At 52.0% G+C, this 20,725-nt stretch overlaps 4 non-coding genes across 4 annotated transcripts; all 4 read right to left on the bottom strand.

The window, feature by feature from the left end:
• Positions 1-6,854: 6,854 nt before the first annotated feature.
• Trnak-cuu lies at positions 6,855-6,927 on the bottom strand. Its single transcript has one exon. It is a non-coding gene; the product is annotated as a tRNA-Lys (tRNA).
• Positions 6,928-14,555: 7,628 nt separating this feature from the next.
• On the bottom strand, positions 14,556-14,627 carry Trnat-agu. Its single transcript has one exon. It is a non-coding gene; the product is annotated as a tRNA-Thr (tRNA).
• Positions 14,628-14,948: 321 nt separating this feature from the next.
• Positions 14,949-15,021, bottom strand: Trnak-uuu. Its single transcript has one exon. It is a non-coding gene; the product is annotated as a tRNA-Lys (tRNA).
• A 437-nt stretch (positions 15,022-15,458) lies between these two features.
• On the bottom strand, positions 15,459-15,531 carry Trnar-ucg. The gene has a single exon. It is a non-coding gene; the product is annotated as a tRNA-Arg (tRNA).
• Between the last annotated feature and the right edge of the window lie 5,194 nt (positions 15,532-20,725).

The following is a 20,725-nucleotide window of genomic DNA, read 5'->3' as shown; positions in this document are numbered from 1 at the left end:
GTTGAAAATCAGGGCTCCCTGCGTGAGGAGGTGGTCGATGGAGGAGGCGGACTCTGGAAAGATACGCATGAGGAAAGTAGGGCCAGAAGAGTTGTAAATACGGCGGGCAGAGCGGACTTCCAGGGAGGGGTGGGTATTCAGTTCCGCCAACATCTCAGCCTCCGTTACCACAGGGCTGAGTTTTGTGATGACGGCAGTGAGGGTCGGCGGACGACGAGGCGGTTGGGGTTGACGAGGAGAGGAGGATGTAAGGAATGGGGTGAGGGATGCGTGGGGCCCAAAGGTGATGCGGGGAAGGCGCCAGAGGAGATCAGTATGGAAGGACGGAGAGGGAGACTTGATGAGGACAGAGTCTCTGCGAGGGATAAGTTGGGTGATGGGTGCACTGGGGATGTACTTCCGGATTTCAAGGGTGAGGGTGCGGGCATCCAGGAATTTCGGATCAGGGTTGGCTAGGACAAAGGTATACAGGGAGGGAGCTGGAGAGGAGGGAGGTGGGGTGGTATCCATAACGGGGTCAGTGGGAGGTGGGGCGGGCAGTGGCTTTTTGGAGGAAGGAGTAGAGGAGAGGTCGCCACTGGGCCGTTTGGAAGATTTTTTGGCGGGCGTTGCCTGGGCGGAGGGATGAGGGACTGGATGGATGGGGAGGTGGTGGGAGGCAGGGCCCTCCTGTGAGGCAGTAGCACCGGATGAGAGGGTAGGGCGCTCTGTGGCGGCGACTGTGGCGCGGCGGGCGGAGACTCCGGCAGGGGAAGCAGCGGTAGTCGCAGGGGGGAGAGGGGAAAGTCGTCCCGGCGGGCGACAGGAGGGGTAGGGGGGTTGGGGGCAGGGACAGAGGCAGGAGCGGGAGAAGCAGCAGGGGCAGCAGCAGGGGTAGGAGCCGGAGTGACGTACAGGTGGGGATACATCGATGGAGAGGAGATAGATGGGGAGGAGGCTGTGAGTAGGGGAGGTGCATGAGACAGGTGAATCCCAGAGGAAGCACTCCATGACGTTACAGTGGGGGCACGTGAAGGAGAGGAGTACATGATGGTGGTAGTTGGGGCGTCCATGATCGCAGGCGGCAGCGAACACCGAGAGCATTTCTTAAATACCGCACCCACTCATAATTTTTTTTATCCTTGGCCGCTTTTTTCGAAAGATCTACGGTAAAAGGGGCTGTTAAAAAATTCATTTGCTTTCTGTGAGGATCGAACTCACGAACTCTGGTTTACTAGACCAGCGCTCTGCCACTTTTTTTTTTTTTTTTCGCGCTTTTCCGGTACCGGGAATCGAACCCGGGCCTCCTGGGTGAGAGCCAGGTATCCTAGCCACTTTTTTTTTTTTTTTTTTTTTTACAGTACTGAAATTAAAATCCTAAAACATGACTATATAATGTAGACTGCTGACTGAAATAAAGATTAAAACACGAAAACTTCAGTCCTGGTGTAGAGAAGAAACATATATAAAGGCGGCAAATCCAGAAACAGTATAAAAGAAAATGGCTCACACAGGTGACCTTAGCCAACACCCTCTCTTTCAAATGTCAGGCTAAGCATATTGGCAAAATCATCTCGGAGGCCTGGCAATCGCAAGCGCTGCCAGTAAGCAGTAAGCATGTACTGCCGAAACGCTAGGTGTCCATCCTCTTCATGACAACTGTTGACAAAATGTACGAAATGGCCAATCAACCACATGACGGTATGGAGCTTCGTCCGCGGAAAAAAGGAAGAATCGGGCCGGACGATGATGTCAATAGTATAAGCGGCTTCAGCAGACCTAGTGACAAAAGCAAGTTGTTTCCTGAGCCAACGCCAATTAGCAAGGTGCCCACAGCAGGTGAATCGATGTTCAAGGGTATCCAGGAGACCACACCGAGTACAGGTGTCCGTGTCAGAAAGACCAATACGGTGCAGTCGTACATTGGTGGGAACCAAATTATTTATTACCCTATACCACGTGGACGCCACGGCCATAGAGTGGATCGGCAGACTAACGTTCTTCCAGACGTTCCTCCAGGACACGGATGGAGACGCCAGTTCTATTGGATTGGGACTGGCCAGCCCCTCCCAGCGGGCAATCAAGCTCTTGGTCGTTGGCACCGGTCGCCGCAAGAAGACGTCACCGAGGTAACTCACCGCAATGTAAAATTCCCGAATGTGTTTCAACTTAAAATTTAGGCGTCCGACATCGACAGGTGGAGCAAGGCTCGCCGGACGCACAACAGTAAAAAGCCTGGATGTAATTGAAGTCACTTCTTGCGTAACAATTAGAGTCGTTCGGCGGACGTACAAAGCAGACGCCTTGCGAGTAATGTCAGAGAGGCCCAAGCCTCCGGAGATACGCGGTTTCGTCATTACCTCGTAACGTAACTTGAATAGATGGCCCTTCCATATAAACCTGCTAGACAATTGGCGCAACCTTTTCGCCACCATCATGGGAAGTGGGAACAGCTGAGCAACATAATAAGCTTTACATAGGACGTAGGTGTCTAAAATTCGGACTTTTTGCAAAATGGTAGCAGAGCGCTGCTCATGGACCATCAGAGCCCCCTGTATCTTCTCGGTGACAGATTTCCAATTGAGAGCCGCCATTTTTAGAGGACACCGATCAATGATAATCCCCAAGGACGTATGGCGATCGACAAAAGTGGCCCAAGGGACGTCAGCATCGCGAAATCCTCGAATATCAAGGAACTTACATTTACCCTGATTGAGACGCGCTCCAGAGACACGACAGTATGCATCAACTGCCCCTTTCAACAACGGGATATCATCTCGTTGACGGAGGAGAACAACGACATCATCCGCATATGCCTTAACCGAGAGCTTCCCACCAGAGAGGGACATACCCTGAAGCTTGAGAGCAATAGTCCGAAGCAGCGGTTCCAGGGACAAAACGAATAAAGACATAGAGAGCGGACTACCCTGAGGCACTCCGCGGCGGATAGCAATGGGCGGCGTCAGCTGCCCATTGACTGACACCCGAGCTGTTATTCCCCTGTACAAATTGCCAAGAACACCACGTGATGAAGCGTTAAAACCTATTGTACCTAAAACACGATCTAAAAACACATGACTGACGTGATCAAAAGCCTTATAAAAATCAAGGAAGGCAAAGGCACAATGTACGTTTGTAACCGCCGCAACCGAGACAACATCCCGATATTCGGCTACTGGTGTCAGAATAGATCTATCATGAAAACAACATTGATGTGCACCAATCACACCTCGAAGCAGAGAAGACAGCCGGCTATTGAGCGCTCTAGCAGCTGTCTTATAGTCAAAATTCAGCAATGTGAGCGGACGAAGATTGGCAGCAGATAAACGACCAGAGGACTTCGGAATTAAAACAATTTTCCCTACTTTAAAATCGGCAGGCACATCCATCCCTCTGACAATCTCATTTAAAATCTGCGTAAAAATGCCACCCAAAAGAGGCCAAAAACGGAGATAAAATTCTTTAGGCAGGCCGTCTGGACCCGGCGATTTACTGGACGGAGAGCGAGCAATAAAATCGAAAACATCATCTACCTGGAACTCCCGGAGAAATTCGCCGTTCGCGTCAGGCGCGATCGTCGCAGTTAGATCCCCAAAGACATCATCCGAAAGAGACTCACCAGAATCATCGGCAGAATAGAGACTAGTGTAATACTGATGAAGAGCACGAACCATTTCCTCCTGTGCACTAAGCTGTCGCCCATCATCCACCGTAAGAGAAGAGATGAAGGAGCGACGACGACGAGTCTGATGCCGTAGCAGGTGGTACAAGGATGTCAGTTCACCTTCAACAAGAGAGTGAGGTTTCGACTTAACTCGCAGACCATCCATCTGTCGTCGTTTAAGGCTCAAGAGCTTGGCTTTAATACGACGAACATCATGGATCCGCAGTGGAGAGGTACCCGCCGCGTCATATAGTTCACGCAGGACAGAGTAGTAATATGCATACGTGTTCTTAAAATCACGCGTGCTAGCAGCACAGTAGAAAATCAAAGTCTGACGAACCTTGGGCTTGGCAAACGCAGTCCACCAAACCAGCAAGGAGGGGTATCGCGGGACAGAGCGAAGACATCGCTCCCACACGCCACTTATAACATCATCCATAGCACTGTCGGCAAGGTGGGAAACATGTAACATCCACTGGGAACGAGAAAGTTTTGCAGGTTGGCGACTAAGATTTACAGTTGCAGTAAAAGCACAATGGTCAGAAAAACTAGTAGGAATAACATCGACAGAAAGAATTTTATCACATAAAAAATCAGATAAATAGAATCTGTCGAGTCTACTGCATGAGGACGCGGTAAAAAACGTATATTTCACCAGGGTTGGATATTTGTGTTCCCATACATCACGCAGATGCATCGTACGAACTAAGTCATGTAAATCACGGCAATAATTAAAATTGGGGGACTGGTCTGCAGGGCGTAAAACACAATTAAAATCGCCTCCGAGCAGGAGACTCCGAGGACTCTGGCGCAAAAGATAAATAAGCTCTTCTTTATAAAAGCGCGATCGAGCCACAGTGTGACCCGAACCAGAGGGGGCATACAAAACAACGAGGCGGAGATCAAAAAGACGACAACCAATCCCACGGCCAGAGTCAAGGAATTCAATGTCAGTAATAGGAATGCCCTCTCGAAAGAAAAGAGCAGTTCCTGTTGAATATTCCGGCGCGACATTAAAAACAGTTTGAAATCCAGGTAGAGAGAGATCAGAAAACAACACTTCCTGCAAAAACACTACGTCCGCACAGGCGTCGTAAATAAACTGCCGCAAAGAGTCAATGCGAACGTCGGACTCAATACGGTTAACATTTAAGGTAAGAAAGGTGTATGCTTGAACCATAGAGAGAAAAGCGAGAAAACAAATCACCTACACCGACGCACCAGCGTCACAGTCCATAGCAGGGGTGACGGAGGCATCCGAGGGAGGGGGACTGCTACCCCGTTCCGCGGATCCCTTACGTTTCGGTTTTTTACGAACAGCATTAACGTTCGGCTGAACGCGTAACTTGCGTCGGCTGACGGGCAAGGAAACTTCAGCCGCCGGTGACGTAGGAGGGTCAAGTTCTGTATCCGACACCACCCGCGCCGGTCCACATGCGGGATCCGGGGTCGTGGGGGAAACATCCGACAAAACGGAATGGTCAACACCTGCACTAGCTTCCGGCAAACATGGACTGCACGGAGGCGAAACGTGAGCAGGAAGGTCCGAGGCCGCAGAGTTGGAAGGAAGCGGAGCAGCTCCGCTGGCAGAGGTATGGGGCAGCGAAGCAGGAAGTTGTCGCGGCTCCACTTGTTGTGACATCGAAGTCGGTTCGGAAGACGGCGCCAACAGGCCCGACCGACGACCCGACTCGAGAGAAGCTGCGTCGGAGGCCGGAGGGGCGCCAGCAGCCGCCACCGGAACCGCTACCTCAGGAGGGCAGGGAGCAGCTACAGTACACAGTGGCTCGGAGGATGCCGGTCGCTCGGACTGGGGCATCTCAGGGAGATCCTCATCCGTACTATTTCCATCGTGTGGGCGACGCCTCTTATTATTCAAAAGTGGCACACCCACCTGAGGGACAGACGGAACAACATCAGATTTAGCACGCAAAGGAGGAAATTCTGTATCAGGGGTGCGCAAAACCTGTGGCGGGGCGCTACTACCACTGGACTGTGCTACACCAAGAGCAGAACCACCTGCAACGAGGTCAGCGACCGTTAACTTGCGACGCTGTTCGAGAGAATTTTTTAAAACAAAAACTCTCCGCGGACAGTCGGTACGCACGTGACCACTTTCATTGCACAAAAAACAGGTGCCAACCTGACCACTATATGTTACATGGACACGATATCCACCGATCTGCAGGTGAGATGGAATATTCTGCTTAACGTGCATTTCGACTGAACGAATACCACTGTAACATTGCAGGCGATGTTGGCTTGACCAGCGTTCAAGGCGAATGCTCTTTACATCACCATACTTCTGTAGACCCTCCTTAAGATAGACATTATCCACCTCCGGTGGAAGGTTGTAAACACGAACATTGGTATACGTGATGGAAGCATTGGAAAGCAGCACGGTACTTACAGAATCATCCCGATGCCGAAAGAGAACTTGATGACCATATTTAGAAAGAATTTTATCAACCTGAAGTGGGTCCATAAACTTAACAAAGAAAACATACAGTTCGGTATCAAAATAAGCAGTGTGCACCTGATCCGAATGAACACCAAAGGTATCTACCAACCAATCATGAATCTCAAGAGAACTAGGTTGCACATGGCGGGTTGACTTGTCAAAAGCAAAACTAACTGTAGCCTGACGAGGAATAACCTGGGACGACATTTTCAAAATATGCGGTCGAAACCGCTACACAAAAAACACTGAAATAAGGACAGAAAGTAACACAAGGTACGAAACAACGACGGAGAAATACTCTCAGAAGTTGCAACACAACACGTAACAAAAACGATAGTCCACTATACGTAACGCTACGGCGGAGCGGAAGACTAGGCACGTCCACACTGCACGGCGTCTAAAGCGGAACTGACACTGAGCAAAAGGGGCGCCGCCTAGCGCACAATTCGGGTACTTTATTCTTATGGACCAGTTAATCGGAGCCCTTCAGCTGAAAACGCACCGCACTAGCGACCATTATTTGTATTTAGTTAGCACAGCTGCTGCTTTCCTACACATCTCACACGATATCGATGTACGCCTAAAATTCGAAAACAACACATTTATTTCATTTCAGAGTTACTTTCAGCTTCAAATACCATTCCTCTGTTATTCATACGAAGCTAGGCATCGTCGTAACCCGTTACTTTCATTACGCAAGGCTCATGAGAGGGGCGCAGGTTGCATCCGCGTAGACACAAAATTTGGCGCCGCCCAGCGAGGGACTCGAACCCACGACCCTGAGATTAAGAGTCTCATGCTCTACCGACTGAGCTAGCCGGGCTCCACACAACGCGTTACGAGCCATACATTACTGATGGGACCATCTTTGGAAGATCCTTTTGACTACAGCTTATTTCCTGCTGCGACAAATGAGCTACAATCCTATTCGATGAAAAATTGTCTCCGAAAGGCATCAAATCTACTTGAAATGATACGTGGCTATCAGCACCATTATTCAACACACATGCTCCACTGTGTGCAGACGCCTGTGGCGTAGCTCTTGGGTCCTGAATCAGACGCAGTAGTTCCAACAAAAACTCTCCTGATCGGCACTGTGCCGAAAATTTCGCTACAGATCACCCTTGTCTTCTTGTGCTTCAGGTAGACGCCCGTTTGCAGCCAGGAAGCGGACAGCAGCAACTTTCATCTAGTTTTTCAGTACTCAAACAACACAGTAAAACAGCATGCATCTTTTGCAGAAGTGGAAAAACTCGACCGTGACAGGATTCGAACCTGCAATCTTCGGATTGAAGTCCGACGCCTTATCCATTAGGCCACACGGTCACTGGCCTAATATGCTTCCCCACACACACCTCATTTTCGCCATTTGTACGCTTGCCGGAATGAATTTCCCATCTTTGACGCAATTCTCCATCTCCAATTTCAGTACTAAAAGGGCGACGCTACTTCTTGCTGTGTCCCATCTCAAGTTACATTCAAGCCCTTATGACGCTGATCAAACAAGAGGTTGCAAATCAGCTTCAATCGCTTACTGCCATCTCAGTCGGTTGCAAAAGGTACCTCACCCTATGTCATACAATGGCGAGTTGCCGCTATTACCAAAGCGGCGGCGGCGCCGACGACGACGACGACGACAACCGCGAGGGTCTCTACCAGGGGTAGAAAATACATCACAAGAACTAAGTATTCCACGTCGGCATTCTCCGGAGACTGCCAAAAGCAGCAGATTTTTTTTTTTTTCTTTATTGTGATTTTAACACCTTATACGAAGGCGGGCTGGCAGCAGCACAATACGCCGCTCTTCAGCCTTGAGTGTTACAACAAGTAGTACAGAAAGGTGGCACAGAGTAGACAGTAATAACGATGGGCAAAAAAAATGTAGACACTAAAAATCGAAAAAACATGTAGCCGTTCACGCTGGACGAGAAACATCACTAACACTGGGCGACACGATGCAGAGAACATGGATGATGGCGACGGTACGTGAACGGTGGGGGCGTGACGGCGAACAACACTACACACAAACGAAGGCACACACACGAAACACTGACGGCGATGATCTCCGGCGCGCGAATGTTCACTGAGCGTGTACGAGTCCGGGGACCTGCCAAGAGAGGAGGTGGAGGAGGAGGAATGGGAAGGGGAATGGGAGAGGGGGGAGCAGAGATGCAATGGGCAAAGGAGAGAGGAAGGGGGAGGGGAAGCCCGGTGGAGAGGGGAGGAGGGAGGGGGGATAGGAAAGAGGAGGGAAGGGAAGGGAGTGAGGGAGGGTGCCTAAAGGAGAGGACATAGGAGGTGGGGGGGGAGGATCAAAGTTGATAAGAGGGGTAGATGGAGGGGACGAGGACATCATCAGGGAGGGGGAGCTGGCGGAAGCCACCTTGGGAGAGGGTAAGGAGGGTGGAGAGATGGAGACCGGGTGGGACGTGGGAATACAGGCGCGGCAGCGGGCGGGGGTGGGAGATGATCGGGGAAACGAGTGGGTGAGGAGGATCAAGTTTACGTGAGGTGTACAGGATACGTATCCTTTCAAGGAAAAGGAGGAGGTGGGGGAAGGGGATGAGATCATACAGGATTCGCGTGGGGGAGGGGAGACGGATGCGATAGGCAAGGCGGAGAGCATGGCGTTCAAGGATTTGGAGGGATTTATAGAAGGTAGGGGGGGCGGAGATCCAGGCTGGATGGGCGTAACAAAAGATAGGGCGGATGAGGGATTTATAGGTGTGGAGGATTGTGGAGGGGTCCAGACGCCACGTGCGGCAGGAAAGGAGCTTGAGGAGACGGAGTCGGGAACGTGCCTTGGCTTGGATTGTCTGGAGATGGGGAGTCCAGGAGAGGCGACGGTCGAGGGTGACGCCAAGGTACTTAAGGGTGGGAGTGAGGGCGATAGGACGGCCATAGACGGTGAGATAGAAATCAAGGAGGCGGAAGGAAGGGGTGGTTTTGCCTACAATGATCGCCTGGGTTTTGGAGGGATTGACCTTGAGCAACCACTGGTTGCACCAAGCGGTGAACCGGTCAAGATGGGATTGGAGAAGGCGTTGGGAGCGCTGTAGGGTGGGGGCAAGGGCAAGGAGGGCGGTGCCATCGACAAACTGGAGAAGGTGGACGGGGGGTGACGGCGGCGGCATGTCCGCCGTGTACAACAGGTACAGAAGGGGGGAGAGGACGGAGCCTTGGGGCACACCGGCGGAGGGGAAAAAGGTGTAGGAATCGGTGTTATGGATGGTGACATAGGAAGGACGGCGGGAGAGAAAGGAGCCGATCAGACGGACGTAGTTAATGGGAAGGGCGAAGGTTTGGAGCTTGAAGAGGAGACCGGAATGCCATACGCGGTCATATGCACGTTCGAGGTCCAGGGAGAGGAAGATTGCGGAGCGGCGGGAATTAAGCTGTTCGGAAAGGAGGTGAGTGAGGTGAAGGAGAAGGTCGTCGGAAGAGAAGGACGGCCGAAAGCCACACTGGGTGACGGGAAGGAGGCGGTGCTGGCGGAGATGCTGGTGGATGCGACAGGAGCTTCACGAAGGTGACGGTAGGTGACACGATCGTGACCAGGAGCGGTGTTGCGTTTGGTGTGGAGTGTAACAATGAGATCCTGTGTAGTGAAAGGGGCATTGAGTTCCGTGTGTGTAATGTTGTCCAAGTACTGGAAACCAGGAGCGAGGGGAGGGACAGAGGTGTCAGTTCGATCGCGGATATCCGGGAAGAGGGAGTAATCGAACTGGGGATCGTCGGGGATGGAGAAGACATCGGAGAGGTAGGAGGCAAAGTGATTGGCCTTAATAAGGGTGTCAGGGAATGGGTGATCATCGTGGAGAAAAGGGTAGTAGGGGGAGGGTTTAGTTCCGGTAAGGCGACGGAAGGCCGACCAGAACTTGGACGAGTTGATTGGTAGGGTTGCATTTAAACGGGTGCATGTCTGTCGCCAGTCCCGGCGTTTCGTAGCCGCGAGCAAATTACGAACGTGTCGCTGGAGTTGTCGGTGGCGTCGTAGTGTGTCCGGGTCACGCGTGCGGAGGAAGGCACGGTAGAGACGATGGGATTCACGGAGGAGGAGAACGGCCCGTGTGGGTAAGGTAGGACGGTGGGGGTGGATGGCGACAGTAGGAACGTGGGCCTCCACGGCCTCAGACAAGGTCTGCTGGAGAAAGGAAGCGGCATGGGTGACATCGTCAGGGTGGTGGTAGGTGAGAGGGTGGCTATCGACCTGGGTGGAAAGGGTATCCTGGTAGGCATTCCAGTCGGTTCGGGAATAGTCGTGGACATACTTAGGGGGAGGGTCAGTACGAGGGTCGGGGCGAGGGCGACGACCGTCTGAAACGGTGAGGAGGACAGGGAGATGGTCGCTACCAATAGGCTCCAGGATATCCACCGTTATGCGGCCAAGGAGGTTGGGGGAGGAGAGGATAACATCAGGAGTGGAGTTGGATTCAGGACGGGTATGCCGGGGGATGGGGACGAGGTCACCTTGAAGGGTGGAGAGGAACCGATGCCATCGCCGTAACTGGGCAGCGGAACGACTATGGATGTTGAGGTCGGCGGCGATCACGTAGGAGGAAAAGGTACGATCGACGTGGGAGAGGAAGTCGAAGGGAATAGGAGCGTTGGGGCGGACATAGATGGTGGCGCAGGTAACGGTAAGGCCGGGGAAGAAGAGACTAAGGATCAGGTGTTCGGTGGGGTCGGGAAGGAGAGGTTGGAGCCGAACGGGGATCTGGCGGTGGTGACCAATGGCAACTCCGCCACGCGCAATTGGGAGGGGATTATCGGAGCGGTGGAGGAGGTAGGGCGAAGTGTGAATGGTGTGGTGGGGTTGGAGGAAGGTTTCATTAAGGAGGAAGGCATCCACGCGGTGGGTGGCAAGGGTGTGCAGGAAGAGGTTCCTGTTGGTGGCTAGGGAGCGGATGTTGTTGAAAAGGATACATTGCTGTCGCGCCATGATAGGGATTTAGACGAGGGTGTCGAGGCGGGAGAAGGTGAAATGGGCCTGGTTGTTGGAGTAGGTGGCGTACATCTTGAGTTGGAATATGGAACGGGCGGCGATGGAGATCTGTTGGAGGGTGTGTGGGCGCTGAAAAGGATGAACATTCTGGAGGACGATGGTAAGGAACCTGATGATGTCCTCAGCGGTGGGGGGAGGGGACGAAGGGAATTGCCAGGAGGGGCGGGGGCGTCCAGGGGACGGACAGGGACGGTGAGTTCAGGAGTGGTTGGAAGGGGTCGGGCTTTAGACTTTTGGGAGTAGATGGGATGGGGGAGATTGCAGGTATTGCAGGAAGGAGGGGATTGGAGGTTAGGGCACTGCCTGAGGAAGTGCGCTTGCCGACAATGCGGGCAGGTGGGGGCCTCGCGGCAGTCAGCTGTGGGGTGCGCGTTATAGCGCAGACACCTCTGGCAGCGCAGGGATTGAGGAGGGCAACGGGAGGGGTCGACCTTGTACCGCTGGTTAAAAAGGAGGGCACGCTCCTTCAGGAGACGGTCAATGGAGGGGGCGTGCTCAGAAAAAACCCGCGTAAGGCGGGTGGGGCCGGCAGCGTTATGTATGCGGCGAACCGCACGCACCTCCAATTGGGGATGCTCCTGGAGGTCCGCCAACACCTCCTCCTCCGTGATCACTGGACTAAGCCGAGTGATCACGGCGGTGAGAGTTGGCGGGCGACGCGGAGGTTGGGGTTGGCGGGAGAGAGGTGGTGAAGGAGCTGGGGTGAGAGAGGCATGAGGGCCAAAGCGGGTGACAGGGATGCGGGAAAGGAGGTAGGTGTGGAGATTTGGGCTGTGGGAGGAGATGAGGACCGAATCGTGGCGAGGAGTGAGGAGGGAGATGGGGGCACCAGGACAATGCTGGCGAAGGAAGAGGGTGAACTTCCAGGCTTCAAGGAGAGAGGGATCAGGACGGGAGAGGAGGTAGCGGTAGGAGGAAGGGAGAGAGGAGGAGGATGAGGGGGCAGGGAGAGGCGGGGAGACTTCCATGGCATCATGGGTGGGGGAAGGAGGACGAGTCGCAGCCTATTTGGAGGCAGAGGAAGCAGGAGTGCCACAGGGGCGCTTGACGGCGGAGGAGGAGGTGTGGGGGACGGGAACAACGGGAAGGTGGCGGGGAGGGGCAGGTCCCGGGGCCGGAGTCGGCGCCGGAGATGGTGACGGTGACGGTGAAGGCGAAGGCGACGGCGGCGATGACGATGATGGTTGCAGTGGCGGCGGTGATGGCGAAGGTGACGGGGAGAGCTGGGCGTGGGCAGTGGCCCGACGGGCCACCACCCGAGCCGGAGCTGCAGTGACAGGCTGGGGGAGTGGGGGGAAGGGATCAGAACGAGAGGAGCGGGAGGAAGAAGCGGGAGAGGGGGCGACAAAGATAGAGGGTGAAGGGAGAGTGAGGAGAGGCGGAATGGAAGGAGGGGGGTGGGACTGGGCACACCAAGTTATAGTGGTGGAGGCGGCGGAAGGGGAGGTATAGACAATGGCGGTGGTGGTAGTAGTGACAGTGGTGGTGAGGGCGGACATGACGGGAGAGAGAAACAATAACGAACAGAACGAAGAGGAAAAGACAGAAACTGGGGACAGACTAAGACGAAGACGGATGAAGACGAAGACGGCCGTAGACCAGGGTCAGGACGGCGGCGATGGCGGCGACCAGGCGTCACCGGATGGCGGCGGCGGCGGCGGGCACCGGCGGCGGCGGCGGGCACCGGCTGGCGGCGGCGAGCCCCGGCAGGCGGCGGCGGCGGCGAGCCCCGGCAGGCGGCGACGGCGGCGGCGGCGGCGGCGGCGGCGATCAGCAGGCGGCGGCGGCGGCGGCGGCGGCGGCGAGCACCGGCAGGCGGCGACCAGGCGGGGGCGGCGAGCCCCGGCAGGCGGCGACGGCGGCGGCGGCGAGGACCGGAAGGCGGCGACCAAGCGGCGGCGGCGGCGGCGAGCACCGGCAGGCAGTATGGACGGCAAGCAGACGACACGGCAGGGAAACGGCGGGGATCTTCCACGTCGAAGGTGCACCCTGAGAGTAGCCCAGGCAGTGAAACTCTTCGATGAAGAAGAGAGGGAATCCAGCCCTCGAATGCGAAAAGCAGCAGTTTTTTTACTTTATTGTAATTTTGATACCTGAACAACCAGGTAGGCTGGCAGCAGCACAATACGCCGTTCTTCAGCCGAAGAGAGTACATGGAGATAAACAAAGAAGAGACATCACATAGAAAAACGGCGGGAAAAAATAGGAGACACAAGAATATAAAAGCACAAGAAGCCGTTCACACTTGATGACAATCCACACTACGAACTGGAGACCCGACGCACAAACACTGAAGAAGACGATGTCACTGGTGAACAATGGAGCGTGATGGCGAAACTGAACACTAAACAGGACGGCACACACGATACACTGATGGCGGTGATCTCCGGCGCGCGAATGTCCACTGAGCGTGTGCGAGTCCGGGGACCTGCCAAGAGGGGAACAGGGGAGAGGAGGGGGAGAGGGGAGGAAAAGAGGATGCCACGGCTTAGGAGACGGGGACAGGAGGATAGGGACAGGGGAGGGGAGGCCCGGGGGACGAGGGGCGAGAAAAGGAGGAGTGAGGGAAAAGGGAGAGAAGGGGGGGAGGGTGCCCAGAGGAGTAAGTACAGGAAGAGGTTGGGAGGATCAAAGTTGGTAGGAGGGGTAGATGGAGGGGAGGAGGGCATCATCAGGGAGAGGGAGCTGGCGGAAGCCACCTTGGGAGAGGGTAAGGAGGGCGGAGAGATGGAGACCGGGTGGGACGTGCGAATACAGGCGCGGCAGCGGGCGGGGGTGGGAGAGGATCGGGGAGACGAGCGGGTGAGGAGGATCGAGTTTGCGGGAGGTGTACAGGATCCGTATCCTTTCAAGGAAAAGGAGGAGGTGGGGGAAGGGGATGAGATCGTAGAGGATCCGCGTGGGGGAGGGGAGACGGATGCGATAGGCGAGGCGGAGAGCATGGCGTTCAAGGATTTGAAGGGATTTATAAAAGGTAGGGGGAGCGGAGATCCATGCTGGATGGGCATAACAAAGGATAGGGCGGATGAGGGATGTATAGGTGTGGAGGACGGTGGAGGGGTCCAGACCCCACGTACGGCCGGAAAGGAGCTTGAGGAGACGGAGGCGGGAACGTGCCTTGGCTTGGATTGTCTGGAGATGGAGAGTCCAGGAGAGGCGACGGTCGAGGGTGACTCCAAGGTACTTAAGGGTGGGAGTGAGGGCGATGGGACGGCCATAGACGGTGAGATAGAAATCAAGGAGGCGGAAGGATGAGGTGGTTTTGCCTACAATGATCGCCTGGGTTTTGGAAAAGCAGCAGTTTCTGGTACCTACTTTAATAGCACCATTCGCACTATTCATTTGCGAGAGCATTTCTTAAATACCGCACCCACTGATAATTTTTTTTATCCTTGGCCGCTTTTTTCGAAAGATCTACGGTAAAAGGGGCTGTTAAAAAATTCATTTGCTTTCTGTGAGGATCGAACTCACGAACTCTGGTTTACTAGACCAGCGCTCTGCCACTGAGCTAAAGGGGCGCCGCCTAGCGCACAATTCGGGTACTTTATTCTTATGGACCAGTTAATCGGAGCCCTTCAGCTGAAAACGCACCGCACTAGCGACCATTATTTGTATTTAGTTAGCACAGCTGCTGCTTTCCTACACATCTCACACGATATCGATGTACGCCTAAAATTCCAAAACAACACATTTATTTCATTTCAGAGCTACTTTCAGCTTCAAAAACCATTCCTCTGATATTCATACGAAGCTAGGCATCGTCGTAACCCGTTACGTTCATTACGCAAGGCTCACGAGAGGGGCGCAGGTTGCACCCGCGTAGACAGAAAATTTTGCGCCGCCCAGCGTGGGGCTCGAACCCACGACCCTGAGATTAAAAGTCTCATGCTCTACCGACTGAGCTAGCCAGGCTCCACACAACGCGTCACGAGCCATACAGTATTTATGCGACCTGCGACCATCTATGGAAGATCCTTTTGACTACAGCTTATTTCCTGCTGCCACAAATGAGCTACAATCCTATTCAATGAAATAAATTTTCAGAAAGGCATCAAATCTACTTGAAATGATACGTGGCTATCAGCACCATTATTCAACACACATGCTCGACTGTGCGCAGACGCCTGTGGCGTAGCTCTTGGGTCCTGAGTCAGACGCAGTAGTTCCAAAAATCTCTCCTGGTCGGCACTGTGCCGAAAATTTCGCTACACAACCCCTTTGTCTTGCTTGAGCTTCAGGTAGACGCCGGTTTGCAGCCAGGAAGCGGACAGCAGCAACTTTCAACTAGATTTGTAGTACTCAAACAACTCAGTAAAACAGCATGCATCTTTTGCAGAACTGGAAAAACTCGACCGTGACAGCATTCGAACCTGCAATCTTCGGATCCGAAGTCCGACGCCGTATCCATTAGGCCACACGGTCACTGGCCTAATATGCTTCCCCACACACACCTCATTTTCGCCATTTGTACGCTTGCCGGAATGAATTTCCCACCTTTGACGCAATTCTCCATCTCCAATTTCAGTACTAAAAAGGCGACGCTACTTCTTGCTGTGTCCCATCGCAAGTTACATTCAAGCCCTTATGACGCTGATCAAACAAGAGGTTGCAAATCAGCTTCAATCGCTTACTGCCATCTCAGTCGGTTGCAGAAGGTACCTCACCCTATGTCATACAATGGCGAGTTGCCGCTATTACCAAAGCGGCGGCGGCGCCGCCGACGACGACAACCGCGAGGGTCTCTATCAGGGGTAGAAAATACATCACAAGAACTATTTCACGGCGGCATTCTCCAGAGACTGCCAAAAGCAGCAGTTTCTGGTGGCTGCTTTAATAGCACCATTCGCACTATTCATTTGCTAGAGCATTTCTTAAATACCGCACCCCTTCAACAATCTTTTTATCCTTGACCGCTTTTTTCGAAAGGGCTACTGTAGGAGGGGCTGTTACAGAATTCATTTGCCTCCTGTGAGGATCGAACTCACGACCTCTGGTTTACTAGACCAGCGCTCTGCCACTTTTTTTTTTTTTTTTTTTTTTTATTCAGGCCTCTATCCACCCCTTCTAGCCCGTCCTCACGCTCGCCAAAAGTGCATTCATCGGCTCGGCTTCTCCGCCATTAGCAAAAATCTCCGTTGAAATAAAAAATTAATCGTGAAACAAATGGATTCTCTTCAGTATCCATGTGGTTATTTGGTGTACCACTATATGTGATGTGGAAAATGAAGCAAATGAAATATTCTGCAGGAATGTTAGAAAACTCATCACTTTCCGAGGGAGACTGAATGTGTGAAAATAAACTTGTGATGCTGGAGTCTTCCACAGCAAGAAGGAACAACTCTTCTCTTCCTCTGACAGGAGAAGGTCAAACATAACATCAATACGTCTTCTTTTCAATAAACGAATCTTACTAATTGAATAAACAAGAAACGAATAATTTATAATTTGAATATTAGATCTACAAAATTCGACGGGGATCTCGTAGAACAGGCTCGCAGAGCTCTCGACAGGAGAGGCATCATCCCCCAAAGCGTCACCACTGTCGGGGTGGTCCGTTTCATATTCGTGGCCGTTCGATCGCCGCAATCCGAATCCTAATTGCGACTATCATAGTCGTGAAAGGGCCATCCATCAGAGTTTCCGGACTGCGACGGCGCCCTGGAGGAATATCTCTCTACGTCAACGTTCGGAGGAGAAAGGAAGCATATTTTTCTCTATATTTGTCGATTCGTTGAAGTTTCTGGTGTTGAGTTATTAGGTATAGCCAATAGTCTTCTTTATTTTTTTCTGGCGCCGATAATATATAATACACCGTCTGACCTTGAAGCCAATTGACTGCTCGTCGTGTTGCCGGAGGGTATGGAACGGCATCAGGAGTGAGGAGTCCAGCTGGAGTAATCATCCTAGGTGCAGTACGCAGCATACTTGAGAGCTTCCGTGCAAAGAGAAGCCAGATGTCCTTCACATTGTCGCATAGAAAGCGATGTTCGATGGTATCTAGTAGAGGACAGTGAACGCAATTCGGAGTGTCTGCCAAGTGGATCATGTGTAGTTTTGAATTTGTCGGTATGATCCTATTGACCGCCATGTACCATGTAGACCGCACCTGCGATGGTAAGTGTGCGTCATGAATGTTTTCCCAGATCTTGGCCCAGTTGCAGTCTCTATACTTCACTTCTATTCTGTTGCGCGGCTTACTGTCCGTCAGGCAGCTGTAAAGTGCTTTGACCCTGTAAAGAACATTCTCAGGTATGTTGCTTTGAATATAGCTGTATTCGAGGAAAAAAGTACTAAAGTGGCTAAATGCAGTCGGGATGTGACTTACGTTTACCGGAAGCGTCATGCTGGCAGGTGCAATTTCATTGAGAAGGTGGGCCGTTAAGGAATTTGGTGATCGTTGCCATTGTTTATACATGTTGCTGATATATAATGCTTTCGCTTTGTGGTAAACATCAGTCAGATTTAGGCCGCCCTTTCCCAAGGGGAGCGTCAAAGTTGCAAATGGGACTTTGAAAATGTGTCCCCTACTGACAAAGTGTCCGAGCGCTGCAAGCATTCGTTGTGCGATGACCTTTGGTATTGGTAGGATTTGTGCGACATAATTCACTTTAGAAACAATGTAAGTATTGACTAAAAGCACTCTTTGTATGGCGTTGAGATTTCGCAATTGATGTTGCCGTATGCCGGCCCGAATTTGTGCCAATAATTTTCGATAATTAAGAGCAGACGTGCAGCGGATGGTGCGCGTGTATTCAATGCCGAGACATTTAAATGTTGTCATTCTTTTTAGTGATTGGCTATTGCCAAGTTCGAGTCCTCTACCAAGTTCCATAATGCCAGACATTTTACAGTTGACTTTCGCTCCTGATGCGGCTGCATAAGTGGATATCAGCTGAAACGCGCGTTCCAAATCGTCAGCTTTCGTCACCACGAAACTGACGTCATCCGCAAATGCCTGGCATACGATCTTCTGGCCATGTATGCGTATTCCCGGAAGGTCTTGCGCCAGGGAGAACAGTAAGGGTTCAAGAGCAACTGCAAACAAAGCCATTGACATCGGGCAACCTTGTCGTACCGACCGAGCGATGTTAATAGGTTTACTGAGTTGTCCGTTGAGACAGATCTTGAACGTACCGTTTCGCAGCAGGAGTGTAACAGTGTCAATAACTTTCCGTGGAAAATTCATTGCTGCCATCGCGCACAGAAGATATGAATGACTGATTTTATCGAATGCTTTCTCAAAATCTAACGAGACAAGAGCGCATCGCATGTCGCAAGCGGCGGCTGTAGCTATGATATCTCTATATGCACTTAACGTCTGCTGTATGTTTCTAGTGTTCCCAACGCTCGTCTGGTAGGCCCCCGTGACAGTACTAAGTACCGTACTGAATCGCTGCATCATGACCCGCGCGAATATCTTATAATCGGCATTAAGTAATGTAAGCGGTCGGAGATTGTCGACTGTCTTTCCCGCTTGGGTTTTGGGTACCAATACCACTATGCCCTCACAGAATTCCCTTAAGATATCACTTCCAGCATTTAAGATATCATTACAAACCAAGGTCAGCTTTGGAACTAAATGGTGACGAAAGGTTCGATAAAACTCAGCCGGTAATCCGTCGGGGCCAGGCGATTTATTCTGTGGGCTCCCTCGAATGGCGTCCTCTACTTCATCTTCAGTTATGACTGCAGCGAGGCCGTCTGCTTCTGCCGTGCTCAATGTCGCAAAACGGCGTGCCAGAAGAACTTGCTGCGCCGCCATATGCACTGGGTGTTCCGTGAACTGTGCTGTGAAATGTTTGTAAATCTCGTCTCGTATGTCGCGCTGTTGGTTTATGAGTCGACCATTTGCAGTGTGCAGTTCTGTCAATATCTTTCTGCGCCCCCTTTTCTGTTCACGAATAACATGGTACATTGATGTCGTTTCGTCCTGTACAGCGTTTTGCAGACGCGTCCTGACTTTACAGCCTTCCAATTGCTTCCGTTTGAGGGTGAGAATCGTAGCCTGTATTCTTTTAATATGCATACGATTTGCTATTACTGTTGCATCTTCTCGATATAAATCTCTTAAACACTGAAAGTAAAATTCCAGGGTTTGCTTCTGCCAGGCACATCGATCTCGGGAATAATTCTTCATCGCTTTTGTTAAGGGGGGTTTCGCACATTTTACCCACCACGTAATGGTAGAATCGTACGCGGGAAACTTTCGTTCGCAGTCTGCCCACGTATTGCGGAAGACTGTGTGACACCCGGGTTCTGGTAAACACGCTACATTCAGTTTCCAGGGTCCCCTTGCCCTGTACGTCCCTTGTTTGGCTAAATTGACGGTACATATATATGCCACATGATCTGTGAAGACAGTCGGCCATAGCTCTGCCTGCAAAACATGTTCCCTCATATTTGATGACACGTAGATTCTATCGATGCAGCTAGCTGAGTGGCCTGTAACGAAAGTGAATCCGGGCCTGTCACCGTGTCTAAGCTCCCAAGAATCTATTAAATTTAACTCTTCAATAAGAGTCCGAAGCTCGGCGGACGGATTGAAGTTCGGCGTCTGGTCTTTGGGAGTGAGGACACAGTTAAAGTCACCAGCGAATATAAGTTGTTCTGAAGGTGGTGTAAAAAGTGGCACAATGTCATCTTTAAAAAACTCTGCTCTCTGTCGTCGTCTCCCAGAGCCGGATGGGGCGTAGAGATTGATAAATCTAGTAGTATTGATAGTGATCGCTATACCTCTGCCAGACGCCAGGCGCTCGATATGTGACATCACTATCCCTTCCTTAGCCAAGATCGCGGTCCCTGGATCAGTGCCATGTCCAGGATTAAAGACGGCATTGTAGCCCGTGATACGGTCAAGGTTAATATTGGTCACTTCCTGCAGCATGATGAGATCAATATCGGCGGCATAGAGAAAATCTTGGAGATTTTTTAAGTTTAGTGGGCTACTGATATTATTAATGTTCAATGTCGCAATTCGGTAAGCTTGCAAGGACGGCATGAGAACAGAGATATAGGTGACAAAAAGCCGAGTATGGATGTTAATGGCGAACATCATCTAAAAGAAGTCTACGTCATCAGCCACTGCGCCGCCGTCGGCGGTAGCCGTTTGTTGCTGGTGGGACACATCAGCTTGAGCTTCTGATAACGGACTACCTATACGTCGCCGATCCGTTACGAAATCGGCTTCCCGACCGCCCTCTTCCATGTCATCCGACCAATCACACACGAACCTGTCCGCTTGCATACCGCAATCCGAGAGCTTGGATACGTCAGACAACCACTGAGCTAAGGAGGCGCCGCCTAGCGCATTTTTCGGGTACTTTGTTCTTATGGACTAGTGAATCGGAGCCCTTCAGCTGGAAACACACCGCATTAGCGACCATTATTTGCATTTAGTTAGCACAGCTGCTGCTTTCCTACACATCTCACACGATATCGATTTACACCTAAAATTCCAAAACAACACGTTTATTTCATTTCAGAGTTACTTTCAGCTTCAAATACCATTCCTCTGATATTCATACGAAGCTAGGCATCGTCGTAACCCGTTACTTTCATTACGCAAGGCTCACGAGAGGGGCGCAGGTTGCATCCGCGTAGACACAAAATTTGGCGC

The sequence above is a fragment of the Schistocerca piceifrons genome, chromosome 7, assembly GCF_021461385.2.
Source record: "Schistocerca piceifrons isolate TAMUIC-IGC-003096 chromosome 7, iqSchPice1.1, whole genome shotgun sequence".
NCBI lineage: Eukaryota > Metazoa > Arthropoda > Insecta > Orthoptera > Acrididae > Schistocerca > Schistocerca piceifrons.
The sequence above is the reverse complement of the archived record's forward strand: the minus strand, read 5'-3'. Positions and strand labels throughout refer to the sequence as shown.